Genomic DNA, 23,751 nt, shown 5'->3' on the forward strand with positions numbered 1-23,751 from the left:
AAAAGAGTGAGTTTGTTTGTTTATTTGTTATTTATTTGTTTATTTATTTATTTATTTACCAGTTTTCCACAGAGAACTCCACGTGTTTCTACTCACCGACCAGTATTGGCACTGACTGACTGGAGAAACTATGGACACAGCTTCCTGGGCACCTGCACATGGCACAATCCAAGGATTATAGGAACTGGACTGGAGAGGGGAGAGTCTGAGACCATGAGGCTGAATCATTCCAAGCAGACCTCACAGCTGCTAGCACTGGGAGAGCAATGCTAAGTCACTGGACTCCCTGCAACTTCAGACACTGAGTGGAAATCTCACTCTAATGGCATCAAAAACATGTTGTAAAGTCTCTTCTGCAGCCTGTAGCCAGAGCTCATTAGGAGATGTGATGGTTAATTTTAGGTATCAGCTTTACTGCATTAAGGAATAGGAACATGGTTAGGAATTACTTCTGGTTGATACTTTCAGGGGTGTTCTGAAGGAAATTGATGTGTGGTTGAACAGAATGAGTGGGGAATATCTGTCCTCAATATGGGTGGGCACCATGCAGTCAGCTTTGGGCCCAGATAGAAACCCAAGAAAGGCAGAGGTAAGTCACTCATCTTTTATGGCCCCTGGGAAATAAAAAGTGTTTTCTTAGACACTGTATTCCAAGACTGGCACTAAGTAACTCCTGGATTCTCACATCTTTGGACTTGGACTGAGAATTATTATGCCATTAGCTTCCATGGTTGTAAGGCTTTTCGATGTCGATGGAGCCACATGACCAGCATTGCAGGGTCTCCATCTTGGAAAAAGGCTTCTGTGATATTTCTCATCTTCTGTAATTATATGAGCCATGCGGTCTCTGCCTAGATTTCAGAGTATGTTGCAGAATGCCTGAGAGCATGGACAGAGGCATGACACAGGATCAGAGCCACCAAAGAGAGTTCCCTTTGGGGCAATGACTTGGCATTGTAGGAGTAAGGCAGCCCCTCAAGACCCTAGAACCAAAGAGCTATCAGCCAACAATTCCAGTCTGAACAAGATGAGGGCAAACTCCTAACTTCTGAGAGCTGCTGGGTGAAGTGAGCCCAGCAAAAATATAGCAATGGGCCCTCTGAGGCCCTGGGGGATCCAACCCTTGTCTTAGTGTGCACGTGTGCAGGACATGGAATCAAAAGAGATTGTTCTTCAACTTTATGAATTAATGTTTTCCTTTTTTTGTCTTGCCTTGAACCTGAGAATCCTCCCACCTCAGCCTCCCCAGTAGTGGGATTACAGGCATGTGCTACCATGCCTGCTCCAGTCACTCCATTCTTCATTTGTTCCTCCCTTTTGTAATGGGGGACTGACTGTACAATACCTGTTCCACCATTGTATTTTGGAAGCATGTAACTTATTCATTTCACAGACTCACAGCTGGTGAAGGATGAATTGTGCCTTGAGTCTCACCCACATCTGATTTATTGGAACCATTGGACTTTTGAGTTCATACTCCTGATGCTTTAAGAAAAGGGTAGGCTTTAATTAGTCAAAGTAAGACAAGTGTAAAGTACTACCTTCCAGAGCATTTCTAAGAAATTTAGGGATTCTCTGTCAGAATCTAAGAAGGATGAAACTGAACATAATATTTTTCTTTTTTCTTTGAACTCATAAGAATATCATAGTATAAATTTCTAGAGTCCTACAATAAGGTAATCTTGATAATGGAAAATTACTTTGGTAGTTAATTACTTCTAAATTGAGTCTTCAGAAGAAAATTTAGATGCCAAACCTCACCCCTCTCAAAATACAAAAAACAGTCTGGTCCCTCTAAAAAGGCATGAACAAGTGGGTCATAAAACTGCTTCAGGATACCAAGAATGGACTCAGTTTGGGAGCACCATGGAGAAACTCCGTGAGAAAGCCAGCAAGGTAAGGATAGGGAGCAACTTTCACAGCTATATTTTCATATTAAGAAAAAAAGTTAAAAAGCATATTCAATTTCTGCACATTCAATAGGAAGGTCTCAACTGTTGGAGAGTGACAATGTCTGATCAGGAGGTGCACAGTCATTTGGCAGTCTGATGATGCCATCTAGGGATGATGAATTAAAGTCTGGCAGAATCCTTTCCTTTCAATTTAATAAATCCGCTTAGTCAATGTATTCAAGTAGACACTGTGCTCAGCCTACACAGGGAACACAAATGTGAATGAGACTCAAGACTTGGGTCCTACCTTGTGGGAAGTAAAAATAGTTGTTGACAGATAACCCCATGATTGGGAAAATGATCTAGGTTGTGTTGCAGATGAAAAGAGCTCTTGAGAGTTTTACATAGAACAGAGTCAATCTACTTGAAGGGAGAGGACCTGGAAATCCTTTAAGAAAAGCAGGGAAGGCAGAAAGAGTAGGTAAAAAACAAATGATAACAAACCTCTTTGAGTAAGGTAATGCACTGAGAACATGGGAGTTCAATTTCCCTGGAAATTAGAATGTGTACAAAGGAACACAGGTGGAAGCAAAGCCTGCCAGGTACATGGGGTGGAGGTCAAAAGGTCAGGCCTCCTTCTCTTCTTCCATTATACTTGTAAATGGATTTTCAGCAAAGCTGACTTCTTTAAATGACTACTTGAAAGTCAGTTCCTGTCTTCCACCAATTCCTCTAGTAATCAAGATATACTCACCATTTTCCCCCATTATTATTTTCTTGATTGCAATTATCAATGACAGGAGAAAAATGGCCAGTAGTTTTTATGGTTGATCTGGATTAATACTCACTATACGCAATTTTTTTTTTTTGACTAAACTGTTAAGAATCAAGAATGCTTTCAGGGCAAGCACAATTCAGTAGCCCTTTGTATTTTCTTATTTTTTAAAGTCAGTCATTGAATTGTACCATGCTATTGTAGGTTTGAAGATTGTTTTTACAAAAAGCCAATGCTTATCTCTAATTCGCTGACCATTTTAAATCTCTGAATAACCTTAAAAGCTGAGGATTTGATTTTCTTTTTTTAACCTTTATTTTATTTATTTATTTTTATGTGGTCCTGAGGATTGAACACAGGGCCTCACCCGTGCTAAGTGAGTGCTCTACCACTGAGCCACAACCCCAGCCCTGAGGATTTGATTTTCAAGGATAGCACCAGCTTTTCAGAAAATTCACTTGGCTTCAGCTCAATTGTATGATTTCAACAAAGGCCTCTTTTACAAGATAGCCAGTGTAACAGAACAGAGTATGGCAGTCCTTATCGAAGGGGGTTCTGTTATCAAAGCCTGGTAAGTGGGATCACAGAGGCACTCCTGGGATGAATACCCAGAATGACACTTGCAGCAAAAAATGGAAAAGGATAACAGCAAATAAACTCATTACTTTTAGAGTTGCTCAGTGCTCAGAGGTTCATGGACCTGTCTTAGCTGGCTTTGCACTTTTGGTGCACTGTAAAGGGTGTGTGGATGACCCAGATGAGGTGGGGAAGTTTTGACAGGGTAGAATGTCTTAAACACCTCCTGGGTATTCCCCAACTCATACAGAGTCTTCCCTGGCCTTCATGTGGGAAGCTCACATCTCCATGGTCAGATGTCAGGACCAAGAATTTCTGAGACACAAAAGAGAAAACAGATGGCATTAGAAAGAAGACCAACATCATCCCAGCCCATTCTAGTACAAAGTGTGTTTACCTCACGAACTTCTACTTGAAAAAATTTAAAGACAAAAATATGTTGTGGTGTTTATCAAATCAGGTCTGTCTCCTACAAGAAGGTGGAGAACATCAAGAAAGCTCAAATCATGATGAGAGTATTGGCATACTCAAAAACCTACAATCCTTGTAGCACAATTAGGTTAATGAATATCAAGAGAACAGGCCAAGGTGGATTCAGTTCTACCCTTCAAGTCAGTCATTCGCTGTCATTAAGTTGCTCTGCCTAGAGCATCATAAAAGTAGTTATAGTACCTTGTATTTCTTCCATCATCTCTCTTTCCAGCTACCTACTTTCATTTATCCCAGTACCTGAAAGAGCATATTCGGTGAACTGACAGGAGGATTGTTAATTGACTTCATGGGTGGTCATTTTAATTTAATCTGAGTAACTGACATTTTCTGTGCTTTACCTTTTTATATTAATGTCCAAACTTGGTTAGGGAAACTTGTCTAGTAATGAATGTTTATAATTACTACTGCTCACTAAACCACTATTCCTTTCAGTCTAAAACATTGTGCCTCATTTTCATGGCAAGGTATTTAATTTTTTTTTCAGTAAGGATTAAACCCAGGTGTTTTACTACTGAGCTACATTCCAAGCCCATTTTATGTTTTTATTTTTGAGACAGAATCTCACTAAGTTTCTCAGGGCCTTGCTCAGTTGTTGAGGTTGGCCTTAAACTTGTGATTCCCCTGAGTCTCCTAGGACTTTTAAATGACAGGCACCAGGGCCAGCTGAATTTTACTTTATTTTTTTAAACCAGTTTAAGAAACATTATTTTTAGTTCTAGTTATAAGTGAAAACTATCCATATTTCTTGTGCCTCTGATTGTTTGACCACATATCCCAATCATCAAATGCTTTTCCAGGGGTGCAGTTTGGGGGGGGTGGGTGGCTGGGATTTCAGGAAGGTACCACCATATCAGCTTGGAATTTAGATCTTAAAATAACTATTTATTTATATTCAAAAACTAAGCACTCATTTAATAACAAAAGGGCACAGAGTAGTTTTGAATATGGGGGAGAGGCATGGTACCCAGTCTGGAAGTTTTCTTTCCCTGTGTCTTAAACGCCAGTAATTTTACAATCTTTCCAATTATTCTTGCTGTTAGACTCCAGATTTTCTTGAGAGTTTCATTATTTTCCATAACCTCCAAAAGAAAAGTAGGTATTTGACATGCATTGAATCTGTAATATTCCCTAGCCAGCACTCTCTAGAATGTACAAGCTATATAATTTATCTTGTAATTTAGAGCCAAAGTCAACTGTCTCTTTCTTGTCTTTTCCATAATTTCATGTTACTCCTTCTCAACATTTTTTTTTTTGGTGTGTGTGTGGGTGGGGGGGTCAGTCAGGATTACAGTGCTCCCGGGAATCCGCCCATTTTCCTTCATTTATTTAGCCACTGTTTCTGTGTTTTCTACTCCAATCCTTCCCTAGAGTTAGTCATCTCTAGGCCAATTCTCTCACATGGTTTCCTCAATATTCAGGTCACATTTCCTTCATAAAACTTTCCCTCTAAACCCCCCTCATGGTCATAAAAAGCTGGGGAACTGATAGAGATGCAGAGGCACTGCATCTCCCACAAAGCCTCTTGCGAATCTAAAATGTCCCCAAGTTGCCTCATTGGTAAACTGTATTGTGGAGGTGGTGAAAGGAAGCAGCAGGAATGAGCAGAGGGGGCGTTTACAGTAGAGAGCGATGCACCCACAAGTGCTTGGAGTGCCCTTCTTAAAAGCATTCAAGCCCAAACTGCCATTCCCAGGCAAAATCACCTAAGGTTGTAGGTCTTTCATATGAAATAGCCAGGATAGTGCTGGACCTTGCTGGTCAGGCAACAACCCAAGGAGACTAGAGCCTTAAATAGCCTCGTGCCCAGTGGGTGGTGTAGAGGACACACAGCAGCTGCTCCTATCAGAGTTCCATGCTCAAAATTCCAAAATCCACCACATCCAAGACCCTTTACCTCCTTTCCTCCAGGATGATGCCTGGCGGCACGCCCACTAACACCAATCTGCCAATTATACTCCCAAGGATTTATGACCAGGGGTGAGAAGCTGGTGAGCAAGGCTAGAATCAACTCCTGCAAAATCTGGCCAAAGATGAGCAAGCTCTGCAGCACCCTAGCTTTTAAAGGAAAATAGACCCAGAAGAAAGTGGACTCCAGTAGTTAAATGAAGCTTTGACCAAGCTGAATTTTTTTTTTTTTTGCTTTTGAGTAGATGTTTCCCAAGACATATCCCCTCCATTACACTCACATAAACTCATATTCCAAGAGGGATTGCTGATTCAAGTAAAATAGCCGACTTAAACGAATCAGGAATTGAAACCCAGGACATTGTATTTCTTTTCAGCTTGTTTAATTTTCTACACAAAATTTCTATGCTGAGGTATTACGGAGGGAATAACTTATTGTTAAGAAGAGAATGTAAAACTGTAAGAATACCTATAAGATGTTTTGAAAGTGTTATGGTGAATTAAGACAGAAGAGGCCAGATACCTAAGGAATTCTCAGGAAGCAGATTTATTAATTGCAGGGTTCAGAGGTAGCTCGTGCCTAAGTATTCTTCCTCTGAAAAAAAGATGATAGAAATTCCTTCAATTTTCTACCCAGTGGGAATAGGGTGGGGTGGGGTAGGAGGTTCAAATATCAATGGAGTTTCATTCTATCCTCTAGACAGATACAGGTTTCACAAGTTTTTACCAAGAAAACATAAAAATCATTTTTTAATAAAAAGCTTTCAGACTACTCTGTCACAACTTTTGTTTTCAAACCTGGAATTTTCAAAAAAAAAAAAAAAGAGGAAAGTACCAACCTCAATATCCTCTGCAGATATCCTGCTGATCTGACAAAGAGAAGCTTAATTATGGCAAGGGTCTTCTGGGTAGGAGTCACTGACCTGCTAAAATAGTGCAAAAGCAATGGATTCACAAAGACTTGTAAGAAAGTTCCTGCCCCTGAAACCAGGAAAAGGTGTTTATATACTCAAGTGCAAATAGAGTGCCATATTCTACTTGTAGGTATGCATATGTTTGAATATGTACACACCTTTTTTCCAGTAAGGTTCAGCAGGCCTGCCACAGAAGACTTTGTATGTCACCACCTTGAAAATTTATGCTTTGTTTTAAAGCTTAACTCTGAGGACACTTTCTCAAAATTTATTTGAGAGCTCCTTGGGAGGTTGTTCTATGGTAAATTATTTGTCAAAGTATAACTTAAAGATCCAGCTCAGGTGTTACCAGATCCAGTGCCTTTTTTCTGCCAAACATAATTGTGTATATATATCTTGGGGTTATATTTCCACCCCCATCCAGAAGACCCTTGCTTCACTAAAGTGACTGTGTGGTCATTGGCTTTTAAGATGAGTGATAGCACATTGTAGGTCACCTTCCCATCCTCAATAAACACATGCCTACCAATGCAAGGCTTCACTGTTTAACTTATGGATCCCTTGCAGAAGAATTTGGGAAGACAGTTGTACATAGCACATAGTAGACCATACCTAAAGTAAACAGTACCCTATCTACTTCGCTGTTGACTCTTTCCCTTCAGAATATGAATGTAGTGGTTTTGCCTAAAGAAATGGAGGCATTGGAGATACTGGTCAAAAGAGGGCATAGAGTATGGGTCAGGTCCTGGCAGGAGCCAATACAGGACAAAATCTAGTCAATTCAACATTTTGATAGATACTGACTGAAGAGCTGTTTCTAGGTGTTAGGGATGTAACAGTGAGTGAGTCCAGCAGGTGGATACTGTTATTCTGCAAGTGCTATTCTTGTGGAAGTAGAGCTCCTAGGGTAGGAACCAGGCTCATCTGCTTCCATTGAGCATAATCCCCAAAGTAACTCATTTTTCCTAATGTTTTTTAAACATTTTTTAGTTGTAGATGGACACAATATCTTCATTTTATTGTGTATGTGGTGCTGAGGAAAGAACCCAGTGCCTCACATGTGCTAAGCGAGCGTTCCACCACTGAGGTACAACTCAGCCCCTCCTCAGGCTTTTTAAATGTCTCTTGGCAAAGCTCAGGTTGGTTCCTCTTCCGCTTTAGTTTGGGCACAGTTGGCTTCTCTTCTGCCTTGACTTTGTTGCCTGGCTGCTTCCTCTCCTCGACTTTCTTGGAGTTGTTTTCTCTGGTTCTCTTGGTCTTTTCCTGCCCATGGCCCTTAGCCTTGCTGTTCCTGCTGGCTGCAGCTTCCTGAGCTCTGCTGTTAGGGTGCTTGGCTGTGTGCACATTGGCCCTACTGCTATCTGCATCCCTGTGAGCAACTTCTCCTAATGCACATTCCAGGTCCCTTGGCTGCATTTTGGCCTGAGGAGTTCCATCAGGACACTTTGAGGGTTTATGTTTGTTGTTCCTCACTGGATCACTAGGATCCTCTTTGAAACTTGAGTTTTCTTGCCCCTGATTCACCATGATGGCTCTGGTGTCATTGGATTTTGTTATTGTGGGACTTTCCATTTGGTCAAAGTCTTTCAAGGAACTGAAAAGCTCAGGAAGGTGAATATTCCCCACCGGTGTAGTGAGGTCTACAAAACCACTGCTAGATTTAATCCCATTTTGAAGTGTGCCTTGGTCCTCAAGACTCAGGCTGTTCTTTCCCAGATGGATAACTTCAGAGTATGGCTTCTTTCAGAGTATTGGTCCTTCTTCTCCGAGAACCAATAGAGGGCAGAAGCTGATGGATTTCAGGGATTTTAAAGGAAATAGTGGAGGATATTGGTTTTTCATGGTAAACTGGTAGGCATCCAGAGGCTTTGAAAGCATGGTTTTAATCTCATTATTTTCTTACTCTCTATTTGTTTCTGGCTTTGAGTTGGGGGCAATGCCCAGAAAGTAGTAGAACTCTGGACTGGAGTTGTTACTGAAATTTCTCCATGTTCAGTTTGTGAGTTCCTCTGGAGTATTTGGCTTTTTCTGTTACTGTAGCAGTTAGGGAATTCTGGAGGTCTTGGCAGACAAAATGTCTGACTGGGAGGTTGCAATCCTAAGGAAGCCTTTATCCCTAAGGAAGTTTCCATCACTGCAAAGGAAGGAATGAAGAGAGATCATAAGTAGAATGCTCTCTCTATGCAGAAACACACTAATCAAGGAACCTTCCAACTGTGGAGAAGGCATTACTAGAAGCAGTTTTTAAGGACCCTGGACAGGCTTCTGTTGGAAGGGAGGGAGGGAGGGAGGGAAGGAAGGAAGGAAGGAAGGAAGGAAGGAAGGAAGGAAGGAAGGAAGGAAGGAAGGAAGGAAGGAAAAAGTAAATTTTTTACAAAATAGAGAACAAAACAAGAAGTGTAATGTAATTTTATAACTGTGCTTGTTCATATTCCTCTAAATATTACCCATAACAAGTAAAGGATATGAATGCCAGTAGGTAGATATTTCAATTAATATAAAATTTTTTTCTGATAAACATTTCAGTTATAAAGAGGCAGAGAAAATGCTTCAAAATGGTCATGTAATTTATATTTGTCCTAAAATTCTAGTTTATAATCATTTATGACAGGAAAATGCTGTCCCTAAGTCTGAAATAACCATCACCAATAGAATATAATAATAAATTTAAATTAATTGTTTTGATAGTTACTGGTGCTGGGAAGTGGAACCAAGACTTCATATATATTAAGCATGCCATTCACCATGGACCTCCTCCTCCAACCTACAATAGTTTTTTGATATACAGAAAAACCAAAAAGACTTCACAAAATTATTTTAGATAAATATGGAATTAGAGATGTGGAACTTGACTTTTTATTCTTCTGTAGGTCTCTCTTTTGCTTCTTAGGCTTAAATACCATTAATGACTCTTTGTATTCTATTTTAGAAAGAAAACTCTTGGAAAGATGAAAAATAGCTTCTGCTCCAAAACTGCCTGTCACACAAAGGAATTTGTCCTCTGATACAGGTTAGGGCACATCAGTTTTTTAAAATCCATGTAGTTCAAAAATCATAGTAAAGTAGGACATGGAGAATTCTGATGCCCCTGCCCTGTCTATAACTACTTTCATGACATGTTTATATGAAGAATCATTTCTAAAACATACTTCTAAAATGCTCAAACTGTCAAAATCATCTGTGTTCCAAGAGGCCATAGAGAAACCATATCAGCCAAATGTGACATCCCAGATAAACTGCTTACCCCAGTAATACCCTAATTCAATTCTTAGTTCCCTTGCAAGTTGGTTATTCTAAACATTCTCTAAACCAGCCTCATTTTGTGCAGATCTGGGAAGATTTCATTCTGTACTATCTATTGATTTAAAATCTTTGCTTCTATTCCATATTCTATCCCAACTAACCTCATTTTTTTTTGAGAACATATCCATGCTGATGTGGCTGAGGTTGTTTCTCAGTACGGAGATCACTGGTGACTGTTCACTGGCCACCAGCCACTCTGATGACTGGTTACTGGTCACTGGTCACTTGTGATAATCCAAATTTGATTACAACTGCATGGTAATCCTAAGAGTCTAGCAGGTGGCAATAAGTTTGGTAGGAGAATGAAGTCACAAAATTGGTCGTTGAAAGTTATGACATAGCCAATAGTGCAGTCAGCCTCCCAAGGAGATGGTGGGATTGGGTGTGGAAAATGACAAGAGAGTTGATTGGGTGAAGAAGGTGATAGGAGAGGTATAATAGAAACTAATGGCTTAGTTCTGGACAGGTGAAACCCTGCAAGAGGGACATAATGGGCTCACCTTATGGCTCCCCTACCCCAGGCTCTTGTGTTAGGGATACCATCTCAGTGTTCCTTCTAAATGTTCATTAAAATCTAATGAAAATTTTATAAATTACGTTTCACAGCATAAGAGGTAATAGTGTATACATTGCTATATTAACAAGTACAGATAATATCTCTGGAGATGGAAGAAAGACATCTAGTTTGAGCAAGTATAGTGGTTCTGGAACCATACAAATTCATCTGATCAGTGAAGTTCCTGCAGTTTTCAAGGATTAAGAAAGGGGTTAGTTAAAAAGGTTTTTTTTTTTTTTTTTTAGTTTTAGTAGACAGAATACCTTTATGTTATTCATTTAATTTTATGTGGTCCTGAGGGTCAAGCCTATTGCCCACAGATGCTAGTTCTACCACCGATCCACAACTGCAGCCCTAGGGTGAAGGTGAAGTTCCTTGAGTGCATTCTCTGGGGAATGATGTTGTCCAAGAGTCTCTGTAGTTTCTTCTTGACTTCTACTTTCTTTGGCCTTGCCTGGGCCAGGTAGGACTGGTAATTTTCTTCTGCTCTCCTTCCCCAACACCTCTTCATTGTAAACAATGTTTCATGGACAAGCCTTGACTCTGCATTCATATACTCATCAATATTACCTTCTTTTGACTCCAGGAGCAAGGGTCTTCTTTTCTGTGAGCTGATTTTTGGAAAAATGAACTCTGAACAATAGAAGCATACTCTAGAGAGGTGGAAGACCCAGCTGACTATAAAATTTTCCTCTTCTGGACTTCGGTTGTACTGCTTTAACTTATAGTTTGCTGCAGACAGCACCTTTGGTCATGTAGACATCCTGCTATCAGGCTCTTTCACATGAGAGGCTCTGAGGATCTTTTGTCTCTTCTTATGTAAGTGGATCCAGTGTGGCAGTTACTGTCACTTCCTCCCCCTTGCCAACAGCCACTATAGAATCTTGGGCTTCTCACATTCTTTGTCTTGCATGCTTGGATTGATAGCTACAACATTAGGAGAACATTAAGAGAGGGTAAATAAAGAAAACAGTGGTTAACATGGATTTTTTTAAAAATTTTTATTTTTGCCAGAAGCAATTCAACACATTTAGGTCTCATTCTGTGTTAATAAAAGACGCAATAAAAAAAAATTGGGGGGGGGGTGCAGTTTCTGGGAATTTAAACCAGGGAAGCTTTTCGATTACATCACATCCCTAGCCCTTTTTGTTTGTCCTTTGAGACAGGGTCACACTATGTTTCTTAGGGCTTTTCTAAGTTGCTGAGACTCGTCTTGAACTTGTGATTTTCCATCCTCAGGCTTTGACTTTCTGGGATTACTGGCATATTCCACTGAACCTAGCTTGTTCATCCCTCCCATATATATTAATATAAGTTTATATATATAATTATATATGTATGTATGTATGTATTTATTTATTTTATATTAGCTAGGTAGATAGTCCAGAATCTGTCATGATTTCAATAAGATAAAGATAGAGATCTTAGGTCTTATTTTGTTTTCTGTCATATAATCTCAGTTTTTTAACCGATTAATGTATTTATAGTGTATGGATGGCTCTTCTAGGCTCTGAGTTTTTAGTTCACTGTTTTGGGTCATATTTTAAAGAAATCCAACATTGATTGACATACGGCATATTTTTCCATTGATGATTTTTTATGGTGAAGTTTTGTGAATTAACTTAACCTGATGGATTTGTGGAGAAAAGTAAAGAAAGGCATGTGGACAAAGCCTTGTGGTGAGTTAATGCTGTGCACCCAAGGAAGAGGTGTGTCTGTTCAGCCTAACTTCACCAGAATGCCTTTGCTTTTTATCCCTTGGAGAGTGCTATTTTCACTGACTTGTCTCATAAGTGTGATAAAGTAGGTCAGGACTGAGTTGGCATATATATATATATGTGTTTGTATGTATATATATATATACACACACACACACACACACACACACACACACACTGACTCAGCTGGTTTTGGGGAGTAAAACTATGGATTTAATCATTTTCCTTGGTGGTAAGCTTTTTTTTTTGGGGGGGGGGAAGGGTATCAGGGATGAACTCCATGACTGGGCCACATCCCCAGTTTTATTTTATATTTTATTTAGAAACAGGGTGTCATGAGTGGCTTAGTACCTTGCCGTTGCTGACGTTTGCTTTGAACTCGTTATCCTTCTGCCTCAGACTCCCAAGCTGCTGAGATTACACACTAGGGCCCCCATGCCCTGTTAAACCACAATGGAAAGAAAAGACCACCGACTCCAATTTTGAATCAAATTAAAGTAAACTTATATTTGTGTACACAGGAGTTGTCCAGGACTGTGTGTCCCAAAACTCCAGACTAGAGATCAGTACCCCTTCTCTCTAGAACACAGTTTCAGCATAAATTTGCAAATGAGGGTGTCTTGAGAACTTACAGATAACAGAATTTTGACAAACATAATACAAAGGCAGACAGTATATTAATGATGTACATGGCTTAACATTTCAAGGTAGGGAATAAATTCGAATCCCCACCTCAGAATTTATGCGGTGCCACTGAGGTTTCATAGAGGGTTGTTATCTGACTGGGGGGAGCCATGATTTATGAGGAGCCACTAAGGTTTTATAAAGAGTTGTTATCCGGTCAGGCAAAGCCAGGCTTGGGTGAGATCAAGACATGGGCAGAAATTCCAAACAAGTTTAGAAATCGCAGTAATTTATAATAAAACAGAAAATAACTTTTCATGACTTTGTGACTAGATGGCTCCCAAACATAAGATGGAATTAGGCTGAGTTCATCATTCCCCCCTTCTCTTATGTGTCTTTTTCAAATCTTTGATAGGGGAAAGGAAGAGCTGTGAAGGAATTTTAATCTCTCAGGTGACAGTCCCAAACTTTCCAGATTTACCCAAAACTGGCCTCCAAGTCTGACCTGACTCGATTTCCCTAACTATATTGACTGTCTATCTATTTCTGGCTTCATTGTTGTAAGAAAAAGGAGCGACGACTGTTCTGACTCCTTTAGAGCTAAGAGGGGGCGATAGGGGATGGGACAAACAGCTTTGGAGTTCAGGTCAGATTGAAGTCTGGTTGGGGAAGAACAGGTTGTAATGTCCTCTGGGGATGGGTGCTACTATGAAGGAGAAACAAAAAAACATGAGTACTGAACAAATATTGCAGTCTCTGGAACATGTCAATGAATATCATGAAGATGGCAGAAGTTAATATTTTCTCACCAGGAAGTGTGAAGACTGAGAAGCTGCCCACATTATAAGGCCAGACTAGTCAAGGCCTTTATATTGGAATGCAAATCTTCAACATCTTTAGAGTTATCAGGAACGTAAACACAACGTTTAACTTTTAATGTTGCAGATGTTCATCCCCAGGAGATGTAGTTAAGCTACTCAATGTCATCTGATCTTGTAAAATTTTTACTGGTACGACCTTCGTGTCTAGTTGACAACCTTTATTTCTGTTACTTATTTCTGTTACTGGGCTGGATAATCATACTAGCATATATTCAAGCCTACCTGTGTAAGTTAGGAATATCTGTTGGCCTTAAATTAACTAAAAATTTCTGACTCTGGCAATTCCTCTTGATAGTTTGTTTTGATAGTCATCAGGCATTCCTTTCTAAGAATCCTTCTAAGTTTGGAGGGCTAACATAAGTGTATATCTTAAGTTATATTTAAGTATTATTATTTATCTTTTAAATGCCCAGGAATGACTATGTTTTGGTTTGAACTGTTTTTGTTAAGTGTTTAAGATGAAGCAAATCAAACTTACTGTTGTGTCTAGCTATTGTTAAGAGTCAGCTGAGTTTCCATGGCAGGCAGTCTCTTTGTGGGGAACTTGAGATCAATTTCTAAGTTGTGCTAGTGCCATTTGTGCTAGGATGGTCCAGGTCTTGCTGTCCATGTGGCTTCCCTTGGAAGCATTAGGGATGTCTCCCTTCTCCAATAACCTTCCTCTTCATCACAGGTATGTCAATTGGCATTCTGTTCTTTAGTGGTCTCATTATCTCCCTGATGGTGAGGTTATGTGGCGCAGAGTTGCAAAGCTCTTAGAGAAGTTCCCTCTTCCCTGGGTTTAGACTGACGCTGAGAGCAAGAGCCAAATATTGGTTGTGGGTCCTTTTAATTTAACTTTGACTTTTAAGTCTTGGTCTAAAACATCTAGCAAGTTAGTCTCACCAGTCTTAAATTAAGAATACTGGGCTTTAATTTTAATATCTATAACCTTATAGTCATTTACCCCTTTTTATTATTTAGCATCTGTACTCTTATCTGTCCTTTAGGTGATGGCTTATTATTATAAATTAACCCAGGTTGTGTGTTCTTGAAGCAATACCTCTGTTAAACATGAACAGGCAAAATTTAGACAGCTTATAAGGAAAATAAAAATAAAATTAACAAGAGTAAAAACGAATTTAGTTCGTGTAATAGCTACCTTGAATTTTAACTGATTTATATATTATAACCCCTGTTTGAGATCCTAGTAATCTTAACAACAAGAATGTGAATCTTTTGAACACAACTTGAAATGAGCTGGTGTCTGGCCTGTTATGGAGTCATTTTGACATGTAGTAAGATGGGAGGGAGAGCCTTATCTCAGGTAAAGCAGGGCTCTTTATAAATCTTTATAAACCTTAAGCAAAGTGGTCTAGTTCTAAAGCTGACCTTTGTTTCTTAAATATCATTTTACAAAGCTTACATATATTGTTGCTCGAGGTCACATAAATATTAGCTAACACAATATGATATTACATTTTAGAAAAATATTTTTAGTGGCCAATGGATTTTTCACTTTATTTATTATTTTGTATGTGGTGCTGAGGATTGAACCCATGGCCTGATACATGCCAGGCAAGTGCTCTACCACCATGCCACAACACCAGTCCCATGATATTACATTTGAAACATGAATTACAGAAAGGCTGAGAGCTTTTAAACTTTTGTGGAAAAGTAGCAAAATGGTTGTGTTTTACAATATTATCCTTTAGAATAGACTCACATTAACTAAAAAATACATTTAAATTGTACCCTAGTGAAAAAGTAACATGAAACTTTATGTCTTATTGGTAACAGGTCCAGTTATAGAACATTAAATGATGTAAGTAAATCTCCAATAAAGTTTTTTATCCTTAGAAACACAAAATTACCATACAACTTTACTTTGGAGAACACCAGTTTGATATAATGTACTCTTTAAGCTTTTACCTTAAAGACTTATATACCTGGAAGACATGAACATACTTAATACACAAATAATAGTAAGGGTACCATAATTACATTGCCTTTTTTATTAATAAGTTCAGGTCTTAAGGAAACAACATATTAAAATATTTCAAAATAACAGTTGTTGTTTAACCATAGTTGTATAATCCTTTTAAATTTCTGAATTTAGACAAGTTATTTTATTTTAATAAAAAAAGAAATACTTTATTTTATATAGATTACTCTTAATTGGAAAAGTTGAAACTTTTGGGCCTTTGTATGTAGAAATCTTCTATAAATCATTGTATATAGAATCACATCTTTTAACATTTCATGGAAACACAAATGTTTAAGTATATAGAAATATACTGTTAAACCATAATGCAAAGCAAAGACCACTGACTTCAATTTTGAATCAAATTAAAGCAAGCCTATATTTGTGTACACAGGAGCTGGCCAGGACTGTCTGTCCCAAAATCTGCGCTAGATATCAGAACCCCCACCTCTCTAGGACCACAGTTTTATATCACAAACAGTTGCCAAGGGGCGAGGGGTGTCCTGAGAACATACAGATAAAAGGAGTTTGACAAGCATAATAGAAAGGCAGATAATAGGTTAATGATCTATATGGCTTAGCACTTCAAGTTTAGAGAATAAATATAGATCCCAACATCAGAATTTAAAAGGTGCCACCAAGGTTTCATTGAGGGTATTTATCTGGTCAGAGGGAACCAGGCATGGTGAGTTCAAGGCTCAGGCAGGGATTCCAAACAAGTTTAGAAATCACAGAAATTAACTATTCATGACTTTGGGACGAGATGGCTCCCCATCCTAAGGTGGAATTAGGCTGGGTTTATCAGCTCACCATTGTAGTAATTTTTATAAAAAAAAATTCTTAGTTGTTTGTAGACCTTAATTTAATTTATTTATTTACATTTCATGCTAAGAAGTGAACTCAGTACTTCACACATGGTAGTCAAGTGCTCTACCATTGAACCCTAACTCCAGCCCAGTGGTAAGGTTTTGAGAGCACCTAGATTGATCTATTTGTGGACTTCTTTAGAGAGAGTGAGTAGACAGTGTGTGACCCACAATGTCAAGAACCCACAGGAAGCTCTGTCAGTTGTGAGCCAGCGAACAGATGACTGTCGAATGCAGAAGTGGAGCAATGCCTAAATCAAAGTTACTTGTTTCTTCAAGCTCATTGGGAAGTGTTTCTGACAGTGAGGTTGAGAAAAAGTTAAAGAGGAAAAAGCAAGTTGCTCCAGAATAACCTGTAAAGAAGCAAAAGACTGTTGAAACTTCGAGAGCTCTGTCATCTTGTAAGCAGAGCAGCAGCAGCAGCAGAAATGATAATATGTTTCAGACTGGGAAAATAAGGTACCTCAGTGTTTGGGATTTTAAAGGGAAAGTTCTAATTGATATTAGAGAATATTGGATGGATCCAGAAGGTGAAATGAAACCAGGAAAAAGGTATTTCTTTAAATCCTGAGAAGTAGAACCAGCTGAAGGAACAGATTTCTGACATTGATGGTACAGGAAGAAAACTCTAAAATCTGAGCCATATAAATCCTGTAGTGTTCTGGTTGTTTTAATCTGTCTTTTTACATTGACTTTTGTTTCCTAAACATTGTTTTCCAAGCTATTGTATATATGGATTGCAGAACAATTTGTAAGATGAATACTTTTTAAAATGTGCATTATCAAAAATGTTCTGGGGCTGGGATTGTGGCTCAGCAATAGAGCACTCGGCTTGCATGGGCAGGACCCGGGTTCGATCCTCAGCACCAAATAAAATTAAAGGCATTGTGTTGTGTCCATCTATACCTAAAAAATAAATATTTTTTAAAAATTGTCAAATTTATTAAGGAGGATTGCATTGTGCCCAACAAAATCAAGTAATTACAATCTTAACTGCTGTGGCCTTTTTTGATCAAAAGACTAGATACTCTTTAAGGCCAAAATTAACAGTTTTATACATCTATTAGTTTCAACTCAGTGTTTACATGAAAAAGATTTGCATTGCATTGAGTTTTTTAACATTAGATTTGTGAAATCCATAATCTCTTTCAGCCAAATGATAAAATTTGTCCCAGTCACTTTTTTTAAATTCATTTTCACTTAATAACAATCTCTTTATTTTTACTTCACTTTTTTCATTGAATATATTATACTAATTTGAAAAGTTTGTGAAACTTGTCAAAATGTTAGTTCAATAAAGTACTCATAATTAAAATAAAGGAACTACAGTCACTAAATCTGTAGTAATTATTAGATCAGGTACAGTTTGGTAATGTGGCTTGTGTGAAAACTTCAAGCAAGGTATGTCATTACCTCATAGAGTTCTGTGTAGTTATCTTACTGCTTAGTGTACAGAAAATAATGATTAGATGTCTGATTAGTTTTCTCTTAGTAAACATGTTTACCATGGGATGATGTCTGGAAAATCAGAAATTGTTAAATTAGACTAGGATTTAATAGAAATGGTGAAAGCTTTTTTTAAAAAAAAAAAAAAAAAAAAAGAACCCACAGGAAGACAAGCGCATATAAAGAAAAAAATTGCTCATATATAAAAATACATATTGCAGTTATAGAACTATTCTTCCCATCTCTTCCAATGCTAATTATGGAATATAATTTTTTGATGCCTGTGTGGGGGTAATGTTTAGCTGAGAAGGAATTGTGGAATGTTTGGCAGTGTAAAGATATGACTTGGACTATGTAAACTTTTTTAAGATTTTTTTTCCTTTTTAACTCAATTGCATACCTCAGATACCTTACTTCTATAACACTGGTATGTAATATGAGACTAAGAACATACAGTGAGTATCTGCAAGCCAGATCATTCCATAAGTTCTCTGGGAAATCAAGGGTATCCACAGCTACTGTAGGTTAAGGGTATAAGGAAATGTGTGCAGACCTCATGAATGCAGCAAAGCCTTTATTCAGCTGTGGAGTCAGGTATCAGATGGGCAGACGTTCTGGTTAAAAATGGCCACCCATTTCTAGGACTTCTGCTTGATTTTTTTTTATATAACCTCTATCTCCCTGTAGAGTTGTTCTTTTGCTTCTTGGATTTGTTTATGTAATTCATTGTCGAAGTGATCTTTCATTGTTTGCATTTGCTGTCTAATGTGGCTGTATAACCAATGTGATCCTGCAATCTGTACACGTGGAAAAATGAGAATTCATACCCCATTTGAATCAAATGTATGATATGTCAAGATCATTGTATTGTCATGAGCTGAGCAACTAATTAAAAAAAAAGAAAACAAAAGAAAATGGCCACCCATTACAGGAGCAGTCTGGATTATACCCTGGGAGGTGACTTAGCCTTTGAAGACTTTAACAAGATGTGCGAATTCAGGAAAAAGGTTGCAAAACTTAATGTGTTTTTTTTTTTTTACTAAGCAGTGTTTTTACAGCACAATAATAGAGGGTCAATAGTACAATATACTGCCACTGAGAAAGGATATACTGGGAAAGGATCAATGCTTTCCCTTTTCCAGGGTGTGTCTTTTCATTGGGTAATGTTTGCTTCCTGACCAGGGATTGTCTTCTCACTGGGAAAGGATGTATTGGGAAAGATCATTGTTATTAATGTGGTGCCTTCTTCCCCCAATCTTCTTCAAAGGCCACATTGTTTTGGAGGTTTGTCATTTCCATGTCCTTCAAAAGCAGTAGGAGTAAGACCAGGAGGAATGTGGAGTATTGTTAGCTTTCTGTTACTGTAAGGAACACCTGAGATAATCACCTTATAAAGAGAAAAGGTTTATTTTGTTTCATAGCTTTGGAGGTTTCAGTCCTTAGTCAGATGGCAAAGCAGCCCATGATGGAAGGGTGTGTATGGTCGAACAAGCTGCTTACCTCATGACCTGGATGAATGAGAGAAAGTGAGGTAAGTGGGAGAGTTGGGCCCCATTGTCCACTTCAAGCCCATGCACTCAATGACCAGAAGTTATCCTACTAGGCACCCCCTTTATTTCCCAGTACTGGGGATTGAACCCTGGATCATTACCAGCTCTTTGAAAATTTTATTTTGAGATAGAATCTCGCTCTAGTGCTCGGGGGCCTGGAACTTGAGATCATTCTGCCTCAGCCTCCCAGGTAGCAGGGATTATGGACATAAAACATTGTGCCTGATTTATGCCCCACCTCTTAAATGTTCCACATTTTCCCTATAGTGCCATGGTAAAGACTAAGTCTTGAACATGTGTGCCTTTAGGGACATTCAAGGTTAAACTTTATAGCATGTGGAAAGATAATTTTTGATAGCAAAATAATTTGTACATTCTAAAATATTCAGATCCAACATTCAGTTATAATCAGGCAAATGCTGTTTGCCTCTCCTGTTCTCAGGCTTCCTTACAATTTTTCCTTCTTCTTGCTACTCTCCAGCCACACTATCAGAACATCTGCAGTTGTACTCCAGACCTTAGTCCAGCTGATTACTCTCATGAGGTGCTTTTGTAGTGCTCTTCACTTGGCTGGTTCCATCTTATCATTCATATCACCTCCTCAGAGAGGACTTCCCTGTCTAAGGTGCTTCCCAGTTACCCTGTATCAGTTGGTCTTGTTTCAGTTTTCTTGATAGTCGTTACCTCTCTCTGACATGGTTTGGTTGGTTTATTGTCTTTCATTGCCCATTAGAATATGATGTCCAGAAAGAGGAGATTTTCTGACTTGCTTACACCTCCTTTCTCAGTGCTGACATTGTTTTGTGACCCCAGTGGATATTCAATACATATTCCCAGTTGTTCACATATTGCTGAGATCAATGTTGTCTCACTGTGCCCAAAACAATTCCATGGATGGTACAGCCAATTTTGGTGATAACCAAGATATACAAAGAGAAACCAACCATTGACCAAGTCTTCTTTACAAGTCAGTCCGAGGTAGAAGCATAAAGCCTCAAGGCTAGATACTTTCATTAGCTATTATGGTCGTGAATCTATGATACCAATTAGAGAAATGCAAATTAAACCACTCTAATATTTCATCTCACTCCAGTCAGAATGGCAACCATTATGCATACAAAGAACAACAAGTGTTGGTTAGGATATGGGTAAAAAGTTACACTCATACATTGCTGGTGGGACTGCAAATTTGTGCAGCCAATATGGAAAGCAGTATGCAGATTTCTTGGAAAAATAGGAATGGAACCACCATATGACCCAGCTGTCCCTCTCCTCGGTCTATACCCAAAGGACTTAAAAACAGCATACTACAGGGACACAGCCACATCAATGTTTATAGCAGCAAAATCACAACAGCTAAACTATGGAGCCAACATAGATGCCCTTTAATAATTAAATGGATAAAAAAGGTGGCATATATACACAATGGATTATTACTCAGCAATAAAAGAGAATAAAATCATGGCATTTGCAGGTAAATGGATGGAGTTAGAGAAGATAATGCTATGGGAATTTATCTAATTCCCCCCCCCTGCAGGAAAAAATGCCAAATGTTTTCTTTGATATAAGGAGGCTGATTCATAGTGGGATAGAAATGGGAACATGGGAGGCATAGACAAACTAGATAGGGTAGTGGTGTTGGAGGGGAAGGGAGGGGACATGAGGTAATTAATGATGGTGGAATGTGGTGATTATTAATATCCAAAGTACATGTATGAAGACATGAATTGCTATGAATATACTATATATGTAACCAGAGATATGAAAAATTGTGCTCTATATATGCAGTAAGAATTGTAATGCATTCTGGAGTCATATACAAATAATTAAAATTTACATAAAAAAGAGAAACAAACCATTGTTTCTGGGACCAAGTCTTTTCCACTAGGCAGTCAGAGGTAAAGCATGAAAGTTCAAGGCTAGATGGTACAACAGGAGTTCAGAACTGGAGAAATAAGCAGTGCCCTGGTGGTCTGTATTTTTTTTCAGTCTCTCAGCTTTAGCTCTTGTTCCCAGTGCTAAGCTGCCCAATCCACGTATCCCTAACTTCCTATTCTTGTGATTGTATGTGAGGTTCAGTTACATTGATCATGTATTCTAACATGAACACAGAAAATTTACTTCTGGTTCATTCTACTGCCTTTCCTATTCCCAACTTCTTCCATCACTTCATTCCTCTTTCTCTAAACTAATGAACTTCTATTCTTCCCTCTCCCGACCCCCAACATTCTGGGTTAGCATCTGCATTTCAGAGAGAGGATTCAACCTTTGGCTTTTTGGGGGGATTGGCTTATTTCTCTGAGTATGACAGCCTCTCTAGTTCCATACATTTACTGACAAATGCCATAATTTCATTCTTTTCTATGATGGAGTAATAGTCCATTATATATAGATACAACATTTTCTTTATCCATTCATCTGTTGAAGGGCTCCGAGGTTGGTTCCATAGCTTAGATTTTGTGAATTGAGCTGTTATAAAATATGGATATGACAACATTAGTATAGTATGATGGTTTTAAGCCCTTTGGGTATATGCCATTCAACAAACATGTATTGATTACCTCTTATGTTCAATACACTGTTTAAGACATGGGACACATGGAAGTGAACAGCACAGATGAGAAAATTTTGTGTCCTCAAGGGTCTTACATTTCAGGAATTGACTGGAAAGGGAGTGATGAAAAGTCTAAATCATAAAAACAACAAAGAAGTAAATTATATAGTGTATTGAAAGGTTCACAACACTATAGGAGAAGTGGTCCCTGTTGAAAGGAATCAGATGGAAGGAAGGGAGAAACCCTGAGAGGTGATTGCAGTTTCAAAGACTGTAGTCCGACAAACACTCTTGGAAAGGTACAATTTGAGAAGAGGCTTGAAGGATGTGAGAAGAGTTTTTTAGGCTTGGAACACAAGTTGGCTCAGGAGGTCTGGGGAGCATAGCAGTAGATCAGGCAGAGCCAGAGTCTGTGATGCAGTACAGCCTGTTTTTGTGAATAAAGTTTTATTAAAACAGAGCTAATGTCCATGTGTTCTCCTGTTTTCCATGGCCATGTCCATGCTACAAGTGCAGAGTGGAGCTGTGGAGACAGAGACAATCTTGCTCACAGTTATGTATTTACTACATATCTGTCTTTTTATAGAAAATGTGTGTGTCCCCTATCATGGGTAGAGAAAGGTAGTAAATGGTTAGGGATTATGCTAGAGCAGAAATGGAGGAATGGAGTTAGAAGTGGATAGGTTCTAGATGCGATGTGAAGAGAGGGCAGATGAAATATACTAAAATTCCAAGTGTGCGATTGAGAGAGAGAGAAAGGAGTCATAGGATGTCAAAGGATTGTGGTTTGGGCAACTGGAAAGATGACATTAATTAAAGGAAATTTTGCACAGATCAGATCACCTTCCCTGATTTCACTCCACCAGTTGAAGGAGAACAAATTGGAGATTCCTTTTCATACATGTTTAGAAAGTAGATACAAAGAAAAGAAAAACACACATCGGAGTAGAGGCCATGTCCCCATTCTCCACCTGTCCCGCAGACTACTCCCTTTTCCTGTGGCCAGATGTCCCTCCCCCATGAACCCTGAGATTGTTGTTGTAACTTCTCATTCGAAACATTATGCAAAGACACCAGGTGCCATGGTAGTTAAAGGGGACTCACAGTGTGCCCTAGAGTCTTAACTAGTTTGGGGAAAACAGAGCTCTGCTTAAGGGGAACTGAAACCTGCAATTTCCTCAATTAAAAATAATTGTTATCCATCGAGATGTCAGAAAGATGCAAGCAGCAGTGCAGTTTGGAGTCTCCCAAAACAAAGAAATGAAAAAGAGACACATTTGGCCTAGAGGCCATGGAAATAGATGAAAGAATGCCAAACCCTGGAGTAGCATTTACCACAAAAATAGAGAACACAGTTTTCTCTAGAAACCTCAGAACAAGAGGAGAGGGCAAACCACCAGCAGGAGGCACCAGACCTGCCTGGCAGCAGCACTTGCACCAGAGGAAATGGGAGACAGGAGGCTTTCAAAGCTCCAGCAGGCATTCCTGCAAAGCACTCTGGGCCAGCAGGAGAAGAGCAGATGAAACTGAAAGGGGTTCTGGCCAACCCCAAAGTGAGTGCAGTAGATCTCCTACAATAGGTTCTATAGGATGTATAATCAATATGGTGCAACAGCTATTTACAAAGCATTTACATTGTGTTAGGAAATTTCTGGGAGGAACAATAAACAAAGATAAACCTCCATGTGAGTAACAACTATAAAACTTAGAAACCAAGCCACCAGTTTTTAATACTT

The 23,751-nt window shown here is 38.8% G+C and overlaps 2 pseudogenes across 2 annotated transcripts in view; one reads left to right on the forward strand and one right to left on the reverse strand.

Annotated features, from left to right (window-relative positions):
* Positions 1–23,751, reverse strand: part of LOC308632773 (centromere protein I-like) — a 358,828-nt pseudogene that overhangs the window by 258,963 nt on the left and 76,114 nt on the right. The gene's annotated exons all lie outside the window — the stretch shown is intronic.
* LOC308632632 (activated RNA polymerase II transcriptional coactivator p15-like) lies at positions 15,573–17,645 on the forward strand (annotated as a pseudogene). The gene has a single exon. The product of its transcript is annotated as an activated RNA polymerase II transcriptional coactivator p15-like (transcript).

Source organism: Spermophilus citellus (genome assembly GCF_964194105.1).
Source record: "Spermophilus citellus genome assembly, chromosome: 13".
NCBI lineage: Eukaryota > Metazoa > Chordata > Mammalia > Rodentia > Sciuridae > Spermophilus > Spermophilus citellus.